The sequence below is a fragment of the Pipra filicauda genome, unplaced genomic scaffold (genome assembly GCF_003945595.2).
Source record: "Pipra filicauda isolate LSUMZ 115617 unplaced genomic scaffold, ASM394559v2 scaffold505_size606005_pilon, whole genome shotgun sequence".
In the NCBI taxonomy this organism is placed as follows: domain Eukaryota; kingdom Metazoa; phylum Chordata; class Aves; order Passeriformes; family Pipridae; genus Pipra; species Pipra filicauda.
Genome location: NW_024104649.1, coordinates 314,273 through 340,958, shown reverse-complemented (window position 1 = coordinate 340,958; position 26,686 = coordinate 314,273). Strand labels below are relative to the sequence as shown.

The following is a 26,686-nucleotide window of genomic DNA, read 5'->3' as shown; positions in this document are numbered from 1 at the left end:
AATCATGTCCTTCTAATATTCTCCTCTAAAACTACACTGTAATTCCTCTCAGCTAAAAATCATGTCTGTCTGTTCTTCTGTTTGTAAAAATGTCTATTAACAGCCTAAAGGCTTATTTTCAGTTTTCAAAAATCAAACCCACATGTCAGCTAAACTAGCATTAACTAACACAGCAAAGGAACTTCTCTGCTGATGACAAAAAGTGCACACTGGAAATCAAACACTGCAGGTCACAGATGTGGTGGTGCTGGTCTCCTGGAGAGAAGGGAATCTCAGGGACCAGGGATCTCCAAAGTGCCCTGTGTACACTGCCCAGGTTCAGCAGTTTTTGACTGCTGGGTTCAGGTATGAGCTGAGATAAAACGTGAGGAAAGAAGTTGGACCAAAGACAGTTGAACAAGTCTAAATGACAGGCATATCTAACGTGTAAAACTTCATCTTTCATCACCATCAGACATGAGTTCTAGGGTGTTAAAGTCAATGACCTTTTGCTTTTTCTGTAACGCAAATAACAGTGCGTCCAGGGATTAAGTTCATCAGCAGAAAGAAAATCCAGGTTTTCCTCTCTTGTCAGTGCAAATGGCTTGATGAGCCTGCATCAGGAATATAATTGTCCCAAAGAGGTCCAAGTTTAACATGGCTTAGTCTTATCTTATTTACAGAGCAAAATAAAGGTGGGCAGGAACTTAGAGACCAGATATATTGATCAGAATAGCCTAGACTTCACCATGGAAGCTGGAAATCTACTTTATAACCAAATTATTTCTAATATCTGTTTTACTTCAGCTGAGATTCTTTTCAAGGTGTTTTTTTGAAAGTTTTATTGACAGCTCTGATATTAATGCCATCTAACAAAACAAAAATACATTGCCAAGGTCCACAGGTTCAATCCCTGTATGGACCATTCACTTAAGAGCTGGACTTCATGACCCTTGTGGGTCTCTTCCAACTCAGAATATTCTGTGATTCTGTGAAAAAGTTAATTACTATCATTTTACTGATAAAACATCAAGCCAGTTCCTTAACACAGTTTTGAGGATGTTGGGTTGCAAAGTAACTTCAGAAACTTTGCTTTCTCATACAGAAAAGCCTGACTATTACTGCCAAGGACACTTGACTGCTAAGATACTGCACACATTAGTAAAGCCCCAGAAGAGCAGAATGAGCACCTAATAAGACCTAAGAAAAAAAAATTACACTTTCATCAAGCAGTATCACTGATTGCTAACACTTTGCCATGCCTAAGCCTGAAAGGCCTCAGGATAAAGACTGGGATTCAGAGCTGGGATACAGCTACTGAGCTTTGGAAGGCACTGCTGCTCAGTGGCAAAGAGGTGAGTCTTTCGTTTTGCACCATTCCCTGCACATCAAGCCCTCATAATAAGCTCTCTCCAAATCTTTCCCAATTCTTCTAAACTATCAAGTGTTGCAAGTCAGGTGCTGAATTCAAGCACGTAATTATTGATCCAGATTGTGTATACCAGTTTTAGCTAGACCATGGTTTGGTCAGAGCTCCTATTTACATTGAAAGAGCAAGGAAACCTTTAATAAACTTGAAAAATATGTTTTGTTTAAGTCTGAAGATTTGTGGCTAAACTCCATTGTGTGACTTCTATACTCTGAGTCCACAGGATTACCTGAAAGTTCATTTCAGCTTTCTGAGCTGCAAGAGCATAATACACTCAGGGTCCCTCTACCCAAACCACCACACCAGCAAGACTATATTGCTTTTTCTCCACTTTTACCCTCTAGTCACTCCTATCGTCTCAGTACAGACCAATTCATGCAGAACCCAATCCTTTAAGTCTGTATTTTTCCATATAGATAAAAAAATTCCCTGAACACTGATTTTTCACGATGTATCCTCCTCAATACTCGTATGAGGTTCCACATAAACTCTGAGCAGCCTAGTCAAGCAACCCTGTACTTCATGTCTTACATAGCAAAACAGCCTTATCATATTTTCAAAACAGTCACCTGTGAAACACTTTCTGTATTTACAAGCAATAAAATGCTCTACTTTCACTCCCCCAATATGGCACAACACGTATTACATGAAAGTTTCTTCCTGCAGCACATTCCTTCATTCCTAAAAAATTTATCTTACTAGGAGCAGTTAGGAAAGTATCTCCTCATTCTTTTCTAGTGGTTTAAAAAAAAAAAAAAAAAAATATGCAAGATCATGCACTTGCAGAATCCCTAAAAAATAACTATGTGTATGCAAATGCAAGAGTTCTGGAAATTTTCATTGACAAAAATCTCTACGCTATTATTTATATATGAAGGCAGGAAACAGCATAACATCTTTTCTTCACTTACCTTGGAAAAATGAGAGGGGGGGGAAGGCAATGTCAGAAAACTACTGTAAATAAAAAAGAGCTTGGCTTGTTTGTTTTTTTCTTAAATGATAGACATGTAGATGAAATAATTATCAAAATTTCCTGGTTAGTAAGGATTTCACTTCAGCAGGGTAATCACAATAGCTACATTTGCTTTTTCTTTACACTTGGTCCTGAATAACAACACTGAATTGTCATAGTGTTCCTGCTTTTAAAAAAATAAAATAAAAGCACACTTTCAATATAAAAAACACTCCCAGAAATACTGCATGGGTCAGGCTGCAATCCTTTTCTCCCATTCAGCAGTGACAGCCTCACTGAAATAGCAGCACTTGCAGAGTACAGTGTCAGCCAACACGGGCTGTCCTGAGTGTGCTGAGCCCTGGCAGGAGCTGTGTGATGACACCCCACAGTTGTGTGATGGGTGTGCGGGGCCAAACCTGGGCTTGCACCTGACAGTCCCCAAGGAGATGGGAATCCAACATCTAACACGACCTGTGTGTTTACATCCCAATCCCTGCACACTCTGGCTGCACAGAGCACAAGCACACCACCAGGAATGACCCTTGGCAATCTCCTAAAATTAACAAGACAGACAAAATCCCACTAAAACCACAACTCCAACCCCACCCACCAGCAAAACCACGTTCACAATAAACGCAGAGGAGAAAGCACCTTGTGTTGAAACAACGTTTTGTAGAAACTGGTGTTTTCTAGCACCACTAGTAAATCTTAAAGCACTACCTAAACCCAGAGCACCTGTCAAACATCTCATTTCCTGTCTTTTTTTTTTTTTTTACAGAATTTTCAAGGAGGAGACAATGGGCTTTCGGCCGTTCTGCCCTATCCTGCGAGTTTCCCTGTTCCCTCTCAGTGTATCCCACACAGCGAGCAATGTCCTGTATCCTCACACACGTATTTTTCCAGGACAGCCACACTCGGGCACCCGCGGGGATCCCGCTCCAGGCCGGCTCGCGGCCGCCCCCTGCCCCCGCGCCGCGGCGGTGCAGCCGCCGGCGCAAACGTGAGCGGAGAGCCAAATAATTCCCGACAGGCGCTTCCCTGGGAAACGCCAGGCGTTCTGGGGCATCCTCCCGCGCATAATGACTTCAAGCGTTTCAGGCTTTTCCCCTAAACAAGAGGGAGGAATGGGGAAAACAGCTCAAAAGCCCGCCCTCCTCCCCCGCTCCCGAGCATCTCTTCTCTGTATCTGTTCCTTTAGAGACTGACTTTCAAAATTTTATATCTATAGATATCTAAACAAACTTTCGAGAAGCTTACCTCCCCCACCATGCAACAATTCCAAATATTCCAAGCTGCAGCCAGAAAGTAACCTCCCTGCTTCACGTCCTGCTGTGCCAAAAACATCCCCAAAATCCAAGTCAAGCAGTCTCTTCTGCCATTTCCCCGTTAATAATTGCTAATGTCTTAAAAGATTTGATCAGCATTTATTGGATTTTAAAGTGCTTTAAGATAGAATTTGATTTTTTTTTTTTTAAACTGAGAAAATTAGCAATCTGACTGCAAAACGAAGCAGCCTTACAGGAATGACACCTCTTCCAGTGGGAAGGACAAGGGACCCTTTCGGACTCTTATCTGTATGTTCTCCAGAGCAGCCTCTCTGCAACAGTATCACAATAGGCGGCACATGCTGCTGTGCTCGTCTGCTGCACTCCCCAAATATACACTTTATGAAATCCAGTGCCAGTCACCACCTCCTAGGCCTGCATAAAATAAAACTGTTGAGCAAATGATTACACAAATCTGTGATTTACTTCTAAATCAAGCACAAACAGCTCCCGATCTCCATAAAGTTTGCTGAATCCACCTTTTGAAGGCTGCCAATCCACCTGTCCCTGCCATTCACCAGCTGCAATTAATTTATGCTACATGCAGTTGACATGTAAATTAATTTCCTGATGGCCCTGCATTTCCCTCCCTGCCATCAGACCCACCCAGGACTCAGCCTCCTCTGTTGCCTGCAGGTCATTTGGTCCATGACCTGCACAGCCAGAGCTGGGCAGGGGCTGAGCACCAGGGACACCAACGTTAGCCCAGGGGACAGGAGGAGATAACTGGAAAGGAAGCAGGACTACCCCTGTGCTCCTGGCACCCCAAGGAGACAAAGTGAACCCTTGCTAATATTCTGCAAAGAATTCCTCCTCTATCAGAAAGAAGGTTTGAAGGACCTAAATCATATTGATGATTTTCTTCCGCAGTAACTACCAAAGTCCACTTTTTGGAAGACTAAGTTATTTACATAGTTTTAAGAAATAACTAAGAGCAGGAGCATCTCTCTCTCCCCCCTCATTTTTGTTTGGGTTTTTGGTTTTGTTTTTTTTTAATAAAACCCATCAGCACCTAATAGAAGGCACATCTCAACTTCAGCAAAAGAATCTCTTCCTCCACACTTAGTAGGGGAACTGAGTTTTTATCCCCTTTCAAAGGATCAACAAAGTTATTAAGAAGAAAACCTCAAATTACCTTCGGGTTCAGTTTTATTTTTCCAGGGGCCATTTTTCAGTCGCAAACCACTACAAGTTGCTCGGCTCTGATGTTCTGAGGTGAGAGGAAGAGCAGCTACACAGGTAAAGAGATGTTTGCTCTGAAACAGCAGTGATCTGGGTTTCCAGAGCAGTCTTATTATTAGCACAAGAAGCAAAGAGGATTTCTTAAAATTACCTGACAATTTGTTCTGAGGTTTGATCTTTTGTACTTCACTTAAATCCTACTTATTTTAGGCCCATTTAAAGCTGATTCCACACAGTTTAAGAAAAAACTTTCATCCCCTTCATTTTACACTTTTTTTGATTACACTGTTCTTTTGTTTCTGTGTCTGGTGAACTGGGTCTCATCTGAACAGCTTAAAGAAATGTGACAATAAGAGCAAATCTGCTCTTAAATTGCTCTAAATGCACTTTTTAATGAGTTAGTCCTCATAGCAGAAATTCCTCTTATGAAGGATACCAGGAGACATCAATGTCTCCAGACACAAGAGACGTATCAACGTTTTCACTCTGCAGCATTAAACAACAATAGACCCTGCAGGCAAAATAGCTGAACTCTTTCAAACTCACACCTCCATTTGAGCAAACCCACAGCACTGGAGCACTAATTCAAGGAGCCTCCTTGTTCTGTCACCATTCCTACAAGGAAAGAGAGCAGCAGGGACATGGCTCTTGGGCCAGTGAGCCTCCATCCCGGGCTGATCTCCACAGGGGAACACGGTCCCTCCTGCACAGCAGAGCAGGGGGGTCCTGCAGGGCTGCCATCCCTCTGCCTGATGCCAGCAGGGTTGTTATAGGGGCAGAGCACCCTCATGCCCCTTACATAGACACCTCTCCCCAGGAACCTGACAGCCCAGTGAGGTAGTGACAATCCTTCCAATCCCTTACTAGTGAAGCATTTACCAAGCACACCAGGTTACAATGAATTAAAGGGGATTGCCCCAAGAATCAGACTTAGATCTGATACTGACTTCCCTGGCACATATTCCCTCCTCTACTGTGCATTCAAACTGAGACAAACAGTCCTTCTGGCCGCTTGCAGAAGTGGAAAGTCAGCCTTCAAGTCCAGCCCAGATCATTTATTTAGGTCTCAGTTCCTTTGCCCCTCATTCCCCCTTTACCTGTATTTAAAATAGAGAGAGCAATGCTCCCTTCAAAGAGGGCCTAAAGTTTACAAAGCATTTCAGGAGGTTCAGACAGTAAGGGTTACAAAGGACAAATTTTCTTTTGCTTATTCTTATATTGATTTGATCTCTGTGTACATTTTTTATGCTTCCCATACAAAAAGTTATTTGAGGAGGCCAGAATGATGTATGATTTTAATCAAAACATCTGTGAAGAAGTTCCACTCCAAGAAAAGCTTCGGTACATCAGCAACAGCAGAAAGAATGAACAGCTGGGTGAAGGGCAGCACTGTTACAGGACATCTAATGAAAAACAAAAATCTTAAAAAATTGACGCTTATTATCAGTCTTCCCACCACGGGAGATGGATCCTTCTGGCACACCAGGTGCTATTTGTTTCTACTCTATTCAGACAAGATAGTACTCTGAAAATATCCTTGTAGACCTTCACTTCAGTATTTGTGTGCTACTCATTGAGTATTTTACCAGTGTTGCCATCTGGGGCAGCCTTTTAAAGCCATTGCCAGGTCACAAATTCAGTTCTGCGAAAGACTGGCTCAGTCTCTGTCATAAAACATTTCATCAGCTGAATATTTCAAAGATTTCATTACTATTATAAGGAAGCATTAATGGTGATAAAATAATCAGTCAGCAAAAATTCTACTATTTCTCCTTTAGTGAAGGTAATCATTACAAACTCACTCAAAATTTTCTCGTTTCCCGAGGAATCAGAAGAACTATTAGCCAAAAAGCACAGAGGAGTTACAACTGACACCCATTAAATGCATAATGCCCTTGCTGTAGAGAAATCCCACTAAAATTACACCAGAATATCTGTTTCAGGCAGATGGATAAGAGTGTTCTTGCTTTTATTCAGGTTAAGAACAAAAAATATAGCAGCAGAAGATGTAACCGTATAACACAACCCTTCTCTTCTGCTTTCTTTTGTATTTTGCCTTTCTGTGCATTGAAAATTTATTCTTTTAACTGGATTAGCTAGTTAGAATGCACAGTATTCTTTTAAAATGGCTCTCCATATTTCTCTCTGTGGATTACTTTGAAGCACAACATGTCTATTCTTTTGAACAGGTTCACTCTCTTCACAGGTGTTCATTAAAGTGAGCTCAACTCTAATCCCCTTAGCACTGAAGTATGCAGCTTTTAAAAAGGACCTGTGCTAAACCAGCATTGCCAAACTCTTCAATGCTGTAAAATGCAGACTTTCAAAAAGAAGAATTTCTTCAGTGTCTTAAAGACCACACATACTCCTCCTGGAACAAATACTGACCTACTTAGTTAACCTGTTTTTCAAATGGCATTTTGTCTTTGAAGTTCACAAAGGAGAACAGCCACACTAGAATACAGTCAATCTGTGTTTCTCCAGTTGTTGGTGAGAGCACACATTGGAAAACCCACCCCCCTATAAATAATAGAGGTGATTCTCTCAGCAGCATGTTTACTGAAAAACTGACTTTATAGATGAGAAAGGTTGAATAAATAACCAGCTCTTTAGATGCTTTTCTTACTACCCTTTGCAAAACACAAGAACACGGTTTCTCACCCACCACCCTTCCCAAACTGTCCGAGATTTTGTCCAGATTAAGTGTCATAAGTTTAGGTCCCCATCAGGAAGTATTTTGGCACAACAACAATGGATCAGTAGGTGAAAGTGGCTGATGCTCAGCCCCCTGACATCTGCTACATGTATTTCAGATTTACTTCCCACCTAGATTTTGTCTGGCCCCTGGACTAAATGCCCTTGGGGCACATGTGATTTGATGCTTTTACTTCTCAGCTCTCCTTCTCCCAAGAAGCAACACACGAACTGCATTCCAGCAGTTTTCCTCATGGCTGTGCTGCCAAGAGTCATCCAGAGATTTTGAGCTCAAGAGATGAGCTCAGACTGATAGGACTGTGCTGCCCTTCAGATGCAGCATTACCTGTAAGGGCTCAAAAAACTTCCAGAGGGGGGGAAACACTGAGGCCTCTACTGCGAGTTCAGCCAGTGAATGTACCTTCCTAAGACAGCTGCTGTCAAAGGCCCCCAAGGCTAAAAAGCAAGAGTCACCTCTTTCCTGGTTTTCCTCAGATATTGCAAGCTTTTTGTAACACTGCATCTTTAGTGACAGAAATGGGTGAAAAGACAGACAAGTCTTCTGAAAGTTTCCCTTCTCTCACGACACTTCAGACATATCCAGCATGGGCCAGTTACTTTAGACTGACAATTTGAAATGTGGCAGGAGACACCTGCTATATGTGCCAAAGCAGTTGCATTTTTGCACTGCAAATTCATTTTATGTTTCAATAAACATTCCTAGACCTTAGTGAAGTGCATTCCCTATATGAAGCAGCAGGAGGCATCCCCCACCAGATTTCAAAATAACCCTTTGTAGTGCACAGAAAATGTTGGACCCCTTTAAAACTGAGTTTGTCTCATTTCAAGTTTTTCTTGTATCCTTCTTTGAAGATTTCAAAGCCCTTAACAAATATTAAATGTTTCTCTTGTTTGAGGGGAGTATTGAAATCCCTTTTACCAATAGCAAGATGAAACTGAGACTGCTAAATGCAGCAAGTCACTGGTAGGAGGAAAAAAAAAAAAAAGAAAAAAGAAAAGAAAAAGATAGTAACAATCCTCATTGACACCCCCTAGCTTTCTCAGGCACTGCTGTCCTAACATAGAGATTCAGGCATGGGGAACCAGTAGTAACCCAAAAAGAGAACCCAAGTGTCCACAGCTATCACCTAGCACTCCACACTGGAACAGGGGATAACTCTCTGCTCAAAGGATGTTTGTGTGTTTTACATGAAACCACACTTAACTAATGAGACTGAGCAATCCTTGGACCACAATTCTCACTTGTCCTCCTTGTGTAGGAACCTGCTCCAGCCCTACACTAAAGGCATTGTACTTTTGGCTTGCTCTTTCTGACTGAGTGATGACTGAAGAAAAGGACCCAAAAGCACATCAGTACTGGAATCAGAATTGCTGCAGCCTTTGGGTTACCTTGCAGTAGGGCTTGGTCCTTCAAACATGATTTTTACCTGGTGTGGTCACTGGTAGAAGTGAGATAAACTCATCAAAGTGATGCTGATGCAAACATAGTTTGAACAGCATAAAGGAAATTTAGACATATGGACAATTCCTGTTGGAGTAACTCCACTGATGACACCTGATTCTTCTCTGTGACTTCGCACAGGTCCTGAAAACTTTTCTATGCAGGTATTGAACTGGAATCACGGATTATTGTGTACTGCACTGCAGCCTTTACATATGTGTAAAATATACATGGACAACTGCTGTATAATGCTATAAAATTCACATACAAGTTGGAATTTCCAATTCTATGAACATGTTAAAGATTTTGCTATCTTGCTGTATTCCCAAAATAGGACACCAAAAGGTCCATTTTCTCTACGTGTTGCATAATATGCATGTCAAGAAAATGTGAATATCTTGTTTTTGAAGCAGTGTCATGCTGATATTTCATGAAAAACAAGCAATTGACATTTTTTAAATCCATGTATTTCATTGACATTTTGATGAACTGACTTAACCTTATACTGAGCCATGACTCCTGAACTTCATGTTCCATAAATAAACAGACCATTTTCTTCCCAACCAGTAAGCTTCCAAAGCACCCTTCCTCTTGTCCAGTGCACCATGTTATACTCCTCTCCAAAAACTTCTGAGCAATTTCTCACCATCAGCCTCCATTTTCTTCCTTGCACTGAAAAAATTCCAGAAGACGATGTCTACAAGGTGAAACCAGTTGTGGATGCACTCAACAAAACATTTTGAACTGGATTACGTTAACCTAAAAATAAAAGATTTAACGAACTGCCACAACCTTTATGCAAACAACCCAAGGCAAATACTTTTTTACTCTTGTCAGAAATGCTTCCAAATAACATATAGAGAAAATATTGATTTTTTGCGAAGAGCACTTTCCAGCATAAAGTGCTCAACTGGACCTGCCAGTTACAAAATAACAATGCAGCAGGAGCTTTTGTTGTGTTAAGAATTGTCCTAACAAGGTCATGCTCTTGTACTGCACCCCTCGGTAGTGTTTCTGCTTTTCTCTGTTTAATCTGATTACTGAAATAGAAGTATGAAACCATCATTCCAACCAAGAAAGAAGTATAAAATTATCTGTTTCACAACACTGCTAGTTCACAGAGCTCACCCCTATGAATTTCCTTCCCAATTTTGCAGGCTGCACAAGTGCAGAAACATATTAGAATTCCTAACGTTAAGCCAAAATCCCTGATCCAGCAAAAAATATTTGAGCAGCTCTTTGCTGTATCAGTGCTCCCATATTTTTTAACTTAAAAATGTGCATTTTTTTTTGCTTCTCAAAAATTATACTAACTCTAAATCCATTTAAAGCAATCTAGATTTTAATTGGAAAAAGTAAGAAGGAAGGAGATCTCTCCATAATGATGCAGATTAAAAAAAATATATTTAAAAAAATCACGAGTGTAGAAGAAAAACACCAAAAATCATAAACATTGATATGCCTTTAGTTTCTAATAGACACTGAGCCAAAAGCTTTCCTGTCTAGATTAATAAACATGGATCTACTATAAATGTGCCAATAACACACTCTCTAGAAAAATGTGTTTCAAATTACTGGAGAATCACTGGAGAATTCAGTTCTTTTTTGCTCCAGTTACTTAGAAAACTAAAATGCATCTACGTTTTGTTTCTCATGTCATTAACACAGCATTATTAACTGTTGCAATGTTTGCTGTGTATTTAACTATGTTAGTGCTGGCATTTAATCATGTAAGATGATCAAAAGTAGCAAAGTTAAGCAAGACAAAATACCAAGACTCGGTCCTTTCACCTGGAATTTTATTGCTGTCCTTGAAATGCTATCACTTTTTAATATCTTCCTGACAGCAAACTAAACTGCATCTCCACTGTCAACCAAAATTAAATCAATTGACCTTTATGCTTGATTAAAACAGAAAATATCAAATATAATAAAAATAAAAATATCAGAGCAGAGCTCAGGGTTCTGATGGGCTGTATAATCACAAACATTATGTTTAGAACTAACAGTGGCAGAAAAGTACTTTATACATATTTGTTCAGTAGTTAAACGCTAAATTCTAATTAAGACCATTTATTTCTTGTTTAGCAATGGAGGTGAAAAAATAGTCTTCAGTGTCAGCAGAGAAAAATATAATATATGCTTTATTCAGAAGCTGAATGTAAGTCTTCTACAGTGCTCAAATTCTGTATATACCTTCAAACTAAGAGCTAAATTGGACCTGAATGGCATTTTGACTTCAAAATGCAAATTACACTGATATACCTACAGTATGATCTCAAGCCTGTTCATCAAAGACCACACCTGCAGAGGGATTTGATTAGATCTCAACATAAAGCAAGATTTTACCCTATGGGGTAACTTACAAACATATTTTGCAAATAAATAGAGCAAAGAGAAGTGATTTGTGTGTTTAGATAACAGCCAGCTGACAGCAATGTCCTTCTCCCAATCTATATATATTGGGTAAAACAAGGGTAACATACACATCAGCATTGTAACTATTGATTTATTTAGATAAAATGTTCTCTTACTAAGGAATTTTTAAATTCCTTTCACACTTCACCCCAATCAGGTGTGTCACCAGAGCCTTCAGTTCTTAAGAAGTCTTATGTACACTGTAGGGAGCAGAGTTAAGAGAATGCATCCTCCACAAAGCTGTACCTTCATTCCATGCTGGTGTGGTGCTGCACATTAACTTCTGCTCCCCAAAGAGCCAAATTCTGACTTTTGAATAAGTTTGCCTAGGGCATCCTTCCAAAAGTTGTTTCTTAAATTCTTATGGAGGAAATGTACCTTTTCTCACTACAGTAACAACACTTGGCAGATGTGGTTAACAGCTTGCCTAAGGAAACAGAATTCCCTGTAGTCCATATTCGCTCTGTGAAGTGCTCTTATTGTCCCCTTTTGCCCACACTTTTCCCTGTGGGCTGCAGAAGGTTGCTAGGTTACATTGACTGCAAGCCATGACATTCCTGATACACACCTTCCATGCTTTCTGCATTGTTTTTGCTTCTCCATGCTTCTGACACATGGCAAATCAAATGCACTCCTTGGACTCTATTCCATGGACAGATAATAGTTTCAAGAGGCAGCAAAAGAGTCCAGAACTAATTCAAAGCCAGACACTTTCAGATGTTCTGAAAATTGCTTTTCTAACTACAGCAGAAGTAAACATTTTCCTCCTGGCACATTCCCACCACTCACTGAAATATAGAACTGCTAATTCTAATGGCACCATCCACTAAATCCACATGCTCTCTTGTCCTTGAAGTGGAAAAAATTATCACATATCCTACTTTAGATAAACCAGACCTTCACTCCTCTTAGTATGACATACCTGTGCTCATTAGCTTCCCTGATTCTAAAGAATCATTGAAACTGCTACAAAAACTCATTTGCTCCTGACACTACCTTCCAAGCCAGCAATGACAGAATCTTTGCCACCTACCATACACAGCACCAGCTGGGTCAGAGGGTCCTCCTTTTTTTCCTGTCTGAGCTGGAATAGGTTGCTTGAGGAGAATCAGATTCACCCTTCAGCTCTTGAAGGCAAGCAAGTGGAAGACTTACTTTCTCCGAGAGCACAAAGAGTCAGCCTTGCTGATGGAGAGTGCCAACATCAGCCAGGCCATGCAAACTCAAAGAAAAAGCTGACTGTGTGTGTGGGAAACCAGTACAGTGGGAAATTATTAGTCAACTAATTTCAGCAGAACATTTGTGCTGTTTTGGTAAAGATACTCTATACTCCCTGCAGCTGCTCAGATGTGTTCTCCCAGAGCTCTGATTCTGCATTACTTATCTGACAAGTCCAAACTCCTCAGGCTCCCTCCACCAGGAGGGCCAGCCTTTGCAACCTCTGCTGCCTTCTGCTTTTCCAGCTGTCAAGCAGCAGCAGGAATTCCCTCCCTACAGTGCTGTGCAGACTGGGATTTTGCATGTGGCTGACTCCAAGGAACACCTATCTCCACTCTAAGCAGGGAGGAAAGCAGTGGGAAACAGCTCTTCCCTGAGAATTCTTCTCTCAAAGATACTGACATTTTTGGATTACATATATCTTGATGCCATCAGAGCCTGCAGGGCGACAACTGAAATGATGGGAAAGTGATTCCTCAATTCTCTGCATGGCTGGGAGCCAGGAATACTCTAGCTCCACATGAATCTTTTTCTTCACTTGAACCAAGCTGCAGTTTAACCAGCTCTATTTTCTTAAAAGGAGAGATTTGCTGGTTTTAATCTGTTCCAGCCAATAAATGAACTGAAAGCAAACATATCTGTTTCTAGATCAATTTGCAGGTTTCCTCAGCTTGTCTTAAAAGTTAACCCACTCTCTTTTTTCCCCCCTCTACCAGACAAGATCCAACACATGTTTACAGTTTCACCTAAAACCTCCAATCTCTGTAATTTATGTGACCTCTTTCTACTACCTGACCTCACACACGTAACATCCAAGACAGAAGAGCATTAGTCCTTCAGCTAACATCCTTTCAATAAGGACAGCTTTTAAAGTGTTAGAATTAGCATTACATAAGAAGTTTCAGTGATCATTTTAGCCACTTCTTTTACCATTTTGGTACATGGTATTAAAAATCTAATAAGAGAAAAAAATAAGAGAGGGGAAAAAAATAAGAGAGGGGAAAAAAATAAGAGAGGGGAAAAAAATAAGAGAGGGGAAAAAAATAAGAGAGGGGAAAAAAATAAGAGAGGGGAAAAAAATAAGAGAGGGGAAAAAAATAAGAGAGGGGAAAAAAATAAGAGGGGAAAAAAATAAGAGAGGGGAAAAAAATAAGAGAGGGGAAAAAAATAAGAGAGGGGAAAAAAATAAGAGAGGGGAAAAAAATAAGAGAGAAAAAAGAGGACAAAAGAAACCTACCAGTTAAAAAGGATGTGACTTTTACATTAAAACCAAACAGAATTTTCTCTATTAGAGAAGTTTTAAACATGTCCTAATTGCATAAGTAGGGCTGGTAGTGAGGTACATAAACCTGGTTTGATCAGCATAACTGTTCATCCTGGCGGTTTGACTTGATAAAGAACATCTACACACGGGAAAAGGTCTCAGATAATCTTTGGTGTGTTTCTGCAAAGACTACTTATAAAAGGGAGAGAATAAACTGAGCTTTACATCTACAGGAAGTAATAGGATTAACATATAGGAAAGATGACTTAAGTTAGCTGTTAGGAAAAGACCTGTGTGCTAGTTATGGCTATTATTTAATAAGCTTTTCTAATTTCTATTCTTGTTTATTCGTATCAATTTATAGTCATCAACATAGCAGCAAACAGTAAAACGCTTGGACCAAACTAAATCATGTCCTGCAGAGGGCAGCACAGAGATGTAAATGAAAACTTTGGTCTTAGACTGTGACAGGTTTTCTTCTGCTAGAATCGCTTAACTTCTGATTCCTCTGGAGCTCTGTCTCTCTGTCCCGATGAAAACGATTGTTCACCTACAGGACTTTTAATCCTTGTCAAAATTTGCAGGAATGATGTGACATTTTTGCTTTTCTTTTTGCTTACCCCTGTTCAAAAAATAGAATTAAATCTTGGCATAACCCACACCTGTCAGTCAATTCCAGCAACTGGTTGAGACTGGCAGGAGGCTTTGACTTTCGCTAATCGTGCAGAGATAGATTACCATCAAATAGTTGGCAAAAATAAGTAGTAATTGCAAAATGTCTCAGGTTGTCAGCAAATACACCCTCTGAAATGCCCTCTATCAAATTGTTACTCCCTCTGTAAGCCCAACAAGCCTAAATCAAATCTCAGTGCCTGCTGCAATATGCAGAATACGTGACTGCAGCGTTTCCTAGAATTACCCCGTCACTCGACACTAGAGAGCAGTCTTTTCCCAGCATATTAAGAATGGCACAGTGCTTTTTCCCCTCTACTTTCTGAAGGAAGAGAAAATTGACCTGTATTCTAAGTCAGCACACTTCACAGAGCTAAAAAATTCGGATGTCTGATCAGACTGAATTGAACCATAACTCTGCTAGATAACATAATCATGGCATTTCTTATGGATACCAGCTGTTGACAGCTTGCACCCAGCCTCCAGTCACACATTTTTATTGCAGACTTTATCTTCTCATCTGGGTTATTTGTATTACTGCAGCACTAAAAAGAAAGAAAAGATGCGGCTCCAAAGGGAACTTGAAATTGGTAAGAAAATGCTCACGCCTGTTTACAGCCTGCAACCTCAGTTTAAAAGGGTTAAATAATATAGTGAATTTACAGCAATGCTGGGAATTAGACAAAAATGTCTAGCTTTTTTCAATACTGTCTGTGTTAAGCACACTTAGCTTAGGCGATGCGCTGAATTAAAAGCACTGGAATCTGAAATTCCTTTCCCACCCCTTATCTCTTTATCTATTCACCAAAACTGGCAGATTCATAAGGTTTCTTCCATAACCCCCACCTCTGCTTGGACACATCTCTGACAAGGCCTTTTGTAAGGGTGAGGTAGACTGTTGTGTTGTACTTCTGCAGGGATGGCAGAAAAGGATAACAATTAGTGCTGCCCATAACAGCAAGTCTGTGACACACAAAACCTGTCTCCTGAGCAATGCAGCGTGGTTTTCAGCTCATCTGCTGGAGCCCTGAGTTACCAGGATGAAACACAACCAGTTCCACTGCTAAAAATCTGCTGGCAGCTTCATTGCATTTAGCATAACTTTAGTAGATATCATTCAGTTCAAGATATAACTTGAAAAGGCACAGAAGAGAGACGTGTCCTTACTTGTCATAACAAAGAGGTGTTCTATCCCCAGGTAATGATATTTTTTATATATCTGATATGAGATCCCACTGAACTAAGATGTATAAATGTACACTACAGCTATACACATGTATTCAAAGCTATACTTTCTACAATGCTTTGCACTTTAGCACTTAAAGAAAATCCCAGTGTTGATAAGAACACTTTCAAATCATGATCATTGTACACAATTCATCACCATGACCATGAGATAACCTACATTCAAGGCAGCAGCAAAAACAGAAGCAAAGACTTTCAATAACAACACCATAGTCTTTTACTTCAGTTCAAAGTGGATTATCAGATACAGACTTATAAGGGCTATCACTCTCTTTGGGGTTAGACAACAATAGTAGTTCCTTGGACCTCTGCCCTCACATCACCTCATTATTTTTATTTGTTCTCTTGCTCTGAATTGTTCAGTACAGGGCAGTGTGTTTTTGCTGAGTGCCTCTATGTTACCAGGCACAGGAGCCTCGGGGGGCCCACATACAGCTGCCATACAAATCCATAACTGCTGTTTGATAAAAGGAAGTTGTTGGCTAGACCTACTCCACAAGCTCCCTATGACACATTGCAGGTTAACCTGTACTGAAGCAAGACTTTTTACTCATGTATTCACTCAAAAAACCCCACATGAACATCACTTCATCAAGAGCAGCCAAGTTATACAGAAAGGCCAGATTCTGCCTATTGGTAAAGATATATGATAAACCACATAGGATTCATTATAAACTGTGCTTGATGCCTTGTTTGCCAATATCAGCTCAGCTCAAACAAGTAACATCTTTAGAAGCTTATCTCTTGGAAATAAATACAGCTAGTCTCTATACTTTGTCATCCAGCTCCTTTCTTCTCTGGAAGACAATTCCTGCTAAACCAATCTCACTCCAGGGTAGCATCAGATGGAAAGAAAGGGTGGAACCAGAAACCAGCCCCAGCAAGGTCCATACTCACAGCCAACCAGCCGAGCACATATGAAGATGCCAAAAAATCTGATGCAAAAGAAGTATTGGAGGTTGATAAATGAAGAGATGAAACACAAATACTGAAAGATATACTGATGGATGAAGAGTGGGGGAAGCCAAGACTAGAACCAAAGCATTCTAGGCAGCTTATAACTCTGCTCACATGACCTTTGATGCCTTCAATATTATTGAGCCAGGAATATTGGTAATATTTAACACTCATCCTTTTCTTACCTGAAATAGCTAAAAGAAAATATGTTGCATGTCCCAGTGAACAGCATTCTTCAGAATTCCCAACATCTTCCTGGTAGCAAAACTTCTGAAACCCAACTCAACCACATTTTTACTGTTCCAACATACAAAGAAACAGTAGACATTTCCTTCCTTCTAATTTGCATAATTTTAGTTCTACAGTAATTACTATATATGAGGAAATATTTACTACAGTGCAAATATGAAGAACTGTGGCTATTTGGCTTGAAATATGGAAACAGAAGATAAAAATGGGGTAAAAGGAAAAAAGAGAACATTAGGTTTAATAAAATAAGTTTTGTCTTGAGTATTCACTCATTGAAACAAGGATGTTAAACACCCAGATTAGTCAAGTTTCAAATTCAAATAAAAACTTTAAATTAATTCTACAATTGTAAAACATAAAGCACCCAACAAAGTTGATAAGAAATTACTCTGTAAGGACTGTAAGTCCTCTTGTGGCAAATGAAGATAGCAGAAATTAGTTGCTTGTTATTCAAGTGTTATGGAGTGGAATTTTTGGTTTAGTTTTTTTTAATGTAAACAAAAGAATTCACAAAGTTACTTTTGTCATTTTCTTTCTTTTCCTGTTCATCACATTTGGTGCTGGATAACAAAAACTCTGAACTGAAACATCACTAATTCCAAGTGCTATTTTTTTAAGTTACAATGGCATTTTAAAATATTTCGGCTTCTGCTGATCAAAAAAGACTGTACACAATAGTTTCTCCAATGAAAAATGCAGATTTGATTCAGCTAAAATATCCCACAAGAAATGTCTTTTTATACTTACAAGATTGAACCATGCCACTTTTTAAATTTATGTTATAAGAAAATGACCATAACAACCTTATCAAATATTCTGATAAGGATGAAACAATGTCTATTTCTTTTGGTAAACACTTATTTTGTTTTCATTCAGGATGAAACCACTAGACAGAAATATCACTTCTTAGCCAGCTACAACTTTGCTAAATTCTGCAGAATTCATGAGGAGTCTTACATTAATTAAAAAATAAGCTCTAGACCAGGTCAAAGAAACAGAAAAACCATGTTATGCGAATTGCAGTCTTTAAGCTCTTCTCCAGAGCTAAAGTTCCTCCAATATCTGTTCTTATCCAGGGCTATAAGGTGCAGGTCGCACTTCTCTAGTTCTGCTGTCAGTTCACTTCTACAATCAGCATAGGGACTGATGTTTCTTAAATGGGTGGGTTTTGCACCAAAAATATTACAGGCCAGATAATCACCAACAGATAAGATCCTGATCTTTCATTGACAGTATACTGAAATGGAATACCATGCAAGATCCAACAAGCAATATTTAAATTCCTGTGCTGAATTTTTCTTTTCCTTCTTCCATCCCTTTATATCATTCATTGCCCACATTCCCTTATTCCTAATTTGGTGTTGGTTTACTACTTTATAATACACGTAGACATCTCTTAACTTTGACCAGTTTTTGACACTGGATACACATGGAGAAGACCTTTACTGGTGGTTATGATAAGGTCTATCCAGCTGCGAAATCTGGCAGGACCCTTTCCTGCTTAATGAAGACAGTTTCTTTGCAGAGCCAGCATGAAAAGTATTCTACATCTCCCTTCCATCTAAAGACGGAAAATGCCAAGATGAAGCTTTCAACCTAGGCTTCCTGAAGGCAAGGAAAACTGTACTTGCATTTGGGGTTTTATAACCCCTTTAATTTTCAGCCTGAACGCAAGGTCTGATGAGAGCCCTTAAATACCTTCCACAGGTCTCCTAAAGCTCAGGCTACTGTCCTGAACCTTCCTGTTCATTGGAAAGGAGCGCTAAGGTCCATGTCACAAACAACCCTCAAGTCCCCAGTGACATTGAGGTTGAGACAGGCGTTAGGAATTGTGAGCATGTCACTTGTGCTGTGGCTGCTTCAGTTGACCTGCAGTGTCAGTCCCCAAGGCAGAGTCAACTCTGAATACACCTGGTGTGACTTGATGTTGGAAAGATCAGCTGCAGGAATAAACTGCAGCATTACAGAACACTACCAGCTACAAGCATGTCCTGTATCCTGTGTTGCTTTTTTCTTCATGACTTGATATAAGATTATCAAAATCGTCAGAATGATGCCTTACATTACAAACTCTTTGCTTACTTTGCGGTGCACAATGCTAAGGACATGCGATAACTATTGGAGGATCTAGGCCCAAACATTAAATTTTTCTGCACAACGTTCAGATTCATTTCAGTAGTCTTTAGGACCTTTGTCACTGTAGGTTCTTTCAGTAGATAGAAAAGAAAAATATATATGTGCAGAAAGTTATTCAGTCCTCCTTACACCTGAATGGAGATCTTGTCTTGCTCCATCAGCTGGGAAAAGCCTGGAGAGACTTTCCTCATAGTTTAGTGCCTCATAGTACCTAGACTCATATGAGCTCTCAACCTGATGTCATAATCTCAGTAGAGTTAAAAGCATCAGTCACTGTTCTGCACACAGCTCATGTTAATCCATCAGTATCTGAAATCTGTACACCAGGGCAACAACACAGCAGTAAAAAAGATGTCATCTTATCAGATGAAAAGGAACACAGGCCAACCAGACACCATTTATAGAGACTAAGCTTCAGAAGTGACAACTGAAGCCAAGACTCCTGGGGGAGGGAATGTTGGTTTGTCCTATAATTAAATTCACCCTCCCTTTGCCAAGCTCCCTAATCCTGTTTTGAGAGGGAGTCATTCTCTGACAGGGAAAATAATATATATGGAATCAAACAACTTGCTTCAGGCGGAGCAGAGCAGGAGGGAAGGGTGAGAAGCACACTCTTCAAATAGTTTCCACTCCTGCTTTCAGCTCACTGACCTCAAGCTGTTGCAACGTGAACTGCACGACAGCCTGCAAGGACCTGCTCTGCCAAAGAACCATCCTGCCACGGCCTCCTGGCTGCCAGGCTGGTTTCCAGTGAGGAACACCTCAAGGTAGGAGGAAATGGGACAGCCTGACAGTTTAGATGCTCAGTTCTTTCACCCAAAATAGCCACATCCTTCTCAAGAAAAAAAAAAAAAAAAGAGGACATGAGGGCCTTCAATATAATCGTGTAACCAAGGCCCCTGAAGCCCATAAAGGTTTTCAGAAGTCTCAGGATTAGGCTTTAAGACTGAACACCTATTCCCAGTCTTTCTTGCCCCTTACTTCCTTTGTGGTTTTGAGGAGTCTTGTCTCTGTTGCATGGATGTATCACAGGATGGATAGAATTTCTATACCCTGAAGAGTTGATAACAACAGAGATATTCTGAATCCTGTTGTGATTCGCTGGTCAGGGAAACACAGGGACGCTTACAACATGCCAGCTTTCCTGCTAAGCCAAATTTAAATAATAAAAATAAAAAATAGACACAACCCAAAACTCGGGTTCAGAACTTTCTCCTTTAGAGGTGAGCACATGTACAGTCTTGGTTTTGGCCACTATTTCTGTTAAAGTCTGTCATTGCTGGAAAAATACAAAATATAAGATAATGCATCTGTTAAAACGGGATTAAATGGTTCCCCTGCCTTGCTCAAAGGAAAGCTTCAATAGGGATTCCTGTCTGACACTCATTCAAACATTGACCATTAGCTGTTTCCAACCAATTTTATGAAAATGTAACAACTTATACTGAAATTCTACTGCAGGAAATCTTCCTCTAGCAACACCTTGCTGAACTGAGGACCACTGGAGTTTTTCCTTCTGTCAAAATAGTTTGAGGGTCTTTTTGAGATGGCTAAAGTATGCCTGTCTACTGTTTAAGAGTTAAACATTTTCAAGCCCGTCAGATGACTTGGACAATGAGGCAAAGGCAGAAAGACCCAATTTGGAACTTCTTTGCAATATTAACCATCTAACATGAAAACAAGTTGAGTCCTTGCTTCATGCATGAGTTGTTGTCACCGGTGTTTATTGCATAACATTTAGTTGTTTAAGAGTTATTTGGCACTTTTCCAATACAACTGACAGCTAAATAATATATAATCTGTTTTTCAGCAAAGCAATTACTGAGTAAACCTGAACACACCAAAGGAGTAAACGACAGGTTACAACACCTAGAACAAGATGCCACACCTGAAAAAGCTAATATTACCAGAATAACTATTATCTGTAATCACCAGAATATGCTGAAATTATTGCTTTATTTAGTGGAAGATTAAGCCACCTGCTCTTAAAAGTACATGCTAAGTACTTGTTTACTGCTCTTCCCCCCTCCTCGAACACACTTAAGAGATTCCATAATTATCCTAGCAGCACATTGCTGGAAATGATGTGTGAACCTCAAGTTTCAGGACCAGACTGTTCATAGAAACAAAGTCCTCTTAATCAAGCTACTCATTCCCCTCAAAAAGCAACACAGAGAATCTAATCTTATGTCAGAGCTCATAATTAGAGTTGTGCAAATACTAGATTTTCAGAAAAATAAAGGAAGATAATCTAAACTGCTATGTGTTCCATCTTTACATTGAAATGAACCCTCTGATTCCTCACTCTTAGCAAAATATTTTTTAGGGTCAAGCAATGCATTACAGTTGAGACAAAAATCAGAACTTCACAACCTGTCCAGTTAGATTAATAGAAGCTTAAAATTGGAAATAATTAAAGCATTTCTATTTTCTCCCACATTTGATTAAAAAAATTTAAACATTTCAATTAATCTAATCCATATATTCTGGAGGAAATGTATTTTTTAAGTACTTTCTCACCACTAAATAGGAAATTTGTTACTTGTTCCTACTATCATACACTACAATTCTTATTGTAAGTGTGATAAAGAATTAAAGCCACCAAGGCTTTTCTTTAAGCTACCCTCTCTGCTTTGAATTTCACAGTAGCAATACTGAGTAATCATCATCAATGGATCGCCCTAATCAGAGGCGTTCATTTAGAAACAAAGTGTGATGATAATAACCACAGCAACAAACTGCAGATGGAGAAGGCACAAATTACCACTTCCCTTCATCCTGTATCTCAGTTCAATGCTTGTGATAATGTTGCATCCATCATTAAGCTGTAGGAGAGCCCAGAACATCATAAGACAATGAAGATGATAACAGAGCAGTTTGAACATACTGTATGGCCTTATTAAAAGGCAGTCCAGTTTCATTGAAGAATTATTATATACTGTAAGATTTTCCTGAAAATCATTATATCTGCTCTGAAAATCATTATATCTTAAAGCAATTAAATGCATTTGTGCAGTCTTCAAAAACAAGATAATCTATCATCTCATCCACAAAATAAGTATCTGGAATAAATGTGATATTTGAAAAGGAACTGAACCAAAACCAGATCCCATCATCTAAGCAGTCTGGAAGAGTTTTGACCCAGTTATGCACTTCCCAGCAAGCATCTTCCTCTCTAGTAAACCAGACTGAGGGTATGTCTTTGCAGACAGATACGAACAAGCCTCACCTTTGCCGCAAGCAGCTTCCCCACTATTCTTCTGACACAAGCAGGATGCAGTGCCAATGGCAACACCTTGCCCTTCAGCAGCTCCCATCTCCACACTGTGAGCACTGTAATAGCCGTGGCAGCACAGCTTCTGATCCAAGAATTGTGCACACATGGCTACACCACTTAAGTACCTGTTTACACATTGTCTTCAGTCCTGCCTTAACACTCCTCTGCCAAACACCTCTGTCTTTGCAAGAAGTCCCATCTTAAATCCAGACTTGGCTCTCAGCTCCAGCCCATTCCTGAGCCGAGTGCAGCACACACACAGGACACACGTGCATACACTGGCCCTAATCCTGCACTCACTCCTACACACTACTCCCACTGAAGTTAGTTGTTATCCCTCATCCAGGAAAGGTGGTTAGGACACACAAGTATTTTTTTCCCCCCCAATGTTGACAGTGCTGGCAACCTTATTTCTAGGTTGCCGCTGTTTAATTGCACATCTTCATCCTCTACTCACTGCAAGCATGAGCAACAATAGAGTTCATGAAATTATTTGCTTTTAATTCTCTGCTCTTGTGGACAATTTTTCTATTCTCAGGTGGCACTTAACATCCCATTTTTATTTAAGCACCCTCTAGGGCTGCACAAGCTGCCATTATTGGGGACTGAAGGAATCCCTTCTCCCTCTGACCTCTTATTAACCACTTCCTATTTACTTGGATGCATTTACAACACTTACTAATGCTGGATATTACCAAAATTATAAGCAATAAGCATCAGTGCAGACCATTTGATTCAGGCTCTGTAGACTGCCACAAGATGACTGTAACCAAATTTTATTGTATGTATTAGTTATTGTATGCATTGATGTATATTTTTATTGTATGTGAGAATGCTTTATTTTATGTACTAAAGCAAGTATTAATTTAGACAGGCTTTAAAACATGCAAATAAGTCTATATTAACCCAAATATATTTATCTGGATGGAAATGCTGATCTTCCCCATGACCAAATTTCTGAATGTCACGTACAAGCAGGTATAATCAAAACTTTTCAGGCTTTGTTGGAGCAAGGTTTTGTCAAAACTACCAAAATCAAAAGGTTCACATACCCACATTTCTATGCAAGTCAGCAGGACCGCTAAGAGAGTTTTCATAAACTTCTAGCAGCACATCAAAAACCACTTTTTGAGAATATTCCTTTTGGAATAATCCCCATCTTACTGCGGTCTTCACAGTCCAAGAGGGAACAGTAGATGGTGCTGTTTGATGTTGTCTTCTCCCCTCACACTTTTTTATCAATGGAATTATCACGTTGTTCTTAATGCATTTTTACAACATGGATTAGAGAAACTTAATATTAGGACCTTACAGCTACATCACCACGTTTAACAATTATGAAATATTTATTCTATAATGATATTTCTTTATTGCTTTCCAGACTTCATTTCAAGGCATATTTCTTGAAATTTGTTACCTCCTCGGAAAGTGAGAGTGGTCATTTTTACTGGTCAGAAGGTCATTATCAAATGCATGATAGAACCAATCTTTGTCATAACTTGTCATGAGAATTCTCCCAAATCCTCCCAAAACTAGTTAATTGCAGGGGAAGCAGGGGGCAGCTGGAGTCATAGAAAAGACCACAAAAAACAATTAACAGACATTTCAAGATTTTTCATCAATTTGCAAAACTCTGAGTACATGAGCCCTGCAGAAAGCTAAATTAGTTATAAGTTTAAACCTGACAAGTGGATTGCTTGTTCGACCAAGAAAAAACAGACTTAAACAGATTTTAATGATGTTGGTTTCAACAAGTTAACATATAATTTATAACCCAGTATCACAGTTTTTCTTCCTGTTGTTAAAAATACAGCTCCAATCTCTTGGCTGCAAGACACCTTTCTGTCACTCTCCCTTGACTGACTTGCTCAACATCACATTCGAGCTTCTTGCCTTCACTTTGAAGTCCTTCACAGAAATAACCTTCTGCTGCCACTTCTATTTATAACTAATTCTGTGAACTTAATGATTCACCACTTATGTTAAGCTTAATGGATATGTCTGTTTATGCCCCCATCTACTCTACACTTTCCTCTGCACTGTCTACAGGATCCCACACATCTGTAAAACACCACTTCAATCTCTTATACATTTTCAATTGTCTCTCCCTGAATTATAGGGCTTGGCAAATAAATAAAGTGCAGCTGAAATGCGTCTTCTAAAACTGAGGATATTTGTATTTCTATAATATTTACACAAAAACACAACAAGATCAAGACACACACGTGCAGTAATATTCAAAGACATTTTAACACTTCAGAAGGACCATTCGGTTGCATGCACAGAAGTTTTACAGGACTGACTGCACAATTTGAACACCCCTGCATATTGTGTGCTACTCATGCTTCTAAAGCACAACAGCAGCTCAAATCACCAAAAGCAGCTTAGAATGTTTAGATGCAAGATTTCTTTGCATGTCAATGCAGAAAACAGAAGTGCCTAACAGAAAGTTTGTATGGTCAAATAAACAAATCAACAATATTGTACAAGGCAACAAGCAAACAGGAACTAAGTCTTGCATGCAACTTGTTCCAAAGCACAGCAAGGTTTTGTTTTCAAAATATGTTTTTTTTCCACAAACAAATATTTCATGTTTTACTTTCCTATCCAAGAAAATGGACGTTTGTCAGCCTCCCCCCACCACTGCTTTCCTTCTCTCTGTCACTATTCAGAACTTGTCAGCAGCAAAGGCATTTGGAAGCGTTAGTGTCAGACCAAGGCAAACAACCCCACTCCTTTCCTTCAGTGTGGGGAAAGGAGACACTCAGAGAATAAGATCACCCCACCTCCCAGTCTTCTAGCTGCATTTAGAGACTGGCAAATTTTCAAAACCTGGGAATAGCTTTTGCAAAAGTCTTCCAGACTGAGAAAAACAGGAGCAACATTGCTGCTGGAGGCAGCAGCCTTCCCACTACTGCAAATGCTGTCTCAAACAGGTACCAAACACAGGTACCCAGCAGCTGAGGTGAGGGTCCCCTGCAGGGACTCCCCATAACCTGCATAGCCTCAGCCTACAAGTGGCATGAAGGGCCTGGCACAGCCTCAGCACAGTGAGAAACAAGCAGCAAAAACAATGTCAGCTTTTAGAACACTGCTGTCAGAAACCTCCTCCATCCCTCTCTCTACAACAGAGGAGGAATAGTGGTCTGCCAGCAAAAAGGGAAGGACCACCCTATTTGTCTCAGTTTGTGATGTGAAACAAGACATGTTAATTCCTGCACTCACATGAAACATTTGATATGAACCTTGCCTGGCTTCAGAGAAATTTTCTTGTAGCAGAGTCTTAGACTTAATTCCATAAACAGAAACAGCAAGAAGGGCAGGAGGAGCCGCAGTGTAAGAAAAGGAGCAAACTGGACAAGGGAATCCTTGTGACTAGCTGCCTGAAGGACCAGGGTGGTTGCCATGTAGGTACAGCATAACCACCAAGCCATGTCCCTGCCAGCCCCTCAAAACCTCAGCTGAGAGCAACTCCTGATCCTCCTGCACCATCAGCATTTAATAGCTCTAGTCTTTTTAAAACAACATTTTTCCCCTTGATCTTTTTCATCTAATTTATTGGAGAGAATATATTCGCCTTTTGAGACAGGGACACATTTCAACTCACAGAAGCAGCTGTGAAGAAGAATAGGGGAACAGCTCTTTCCACACAAGGAAGACAGTTTTAAAGTTCAGCCAGGGCTCTGAATTAGGAAGAAAGGCCTGAGACCACTCCAGTCTCCCCTTGGCAGCCAAAAACATTTAGCACTGCAGGCAGCTTGAATGAAGGCTTTCTTTTCCATAGCTACCTGGGCTGCAGCCACTGCAAACCAACTAAATAGCAGGTGACATCTCTGCAGATCACTGAAGAAGCATGGGCTGCTTTTTGAGTTCAAACATGCCATTTTCATCATCATCTTGGGATATTCATGTTTTGCAATCACTTCCCTTTTCTGTCCATGAAAATTCCTCATGTACCCACTGCCATGCAAGATTTCAATCCCTGAGCACACGCACACAAGTTAAACCAACAGCATGGACACAATTGTTCACTCAAGTATCACTCCCCGTGGTAGGTTCTGCAGGGAGGCTCCATGTATTGCACAGGGATTTCCTGTCTCTCCATGACATCCACCATGCTCCTTCCATACATTATGGACTGGACATTCCCTTACATCACGAATGAAGGCTGGGTTCCTCCTCCTGTTCTTTGCTGTGGCACTCTCACTCTCAACAGGAACACAA

General features: G+C 40.0%; 1 long non-coding RNA gene across 1 annotated transcript; it reads left to right on the top strand.

Annotated features, from left to right (window-relative positions):
- Positions 1 to 19,516: 19,516 nt before the first annotated feature.
- LOC120324369 lies at positions 19,517 to 21,069 on the top strand. Its single transcript, XR_005565638.1, has 3 exons — positions 19,517 to 19,645; positions 19,828 to 19,952; positions 20,996 to 21,069. It is a non-coding gene; the product is annotated as an uncharacterized LOC120324369 (long non-coding RNA).
- The last annotated feature ends 5,617 nt before the right edge of the window (positions 21,070 to 26,686 follow it).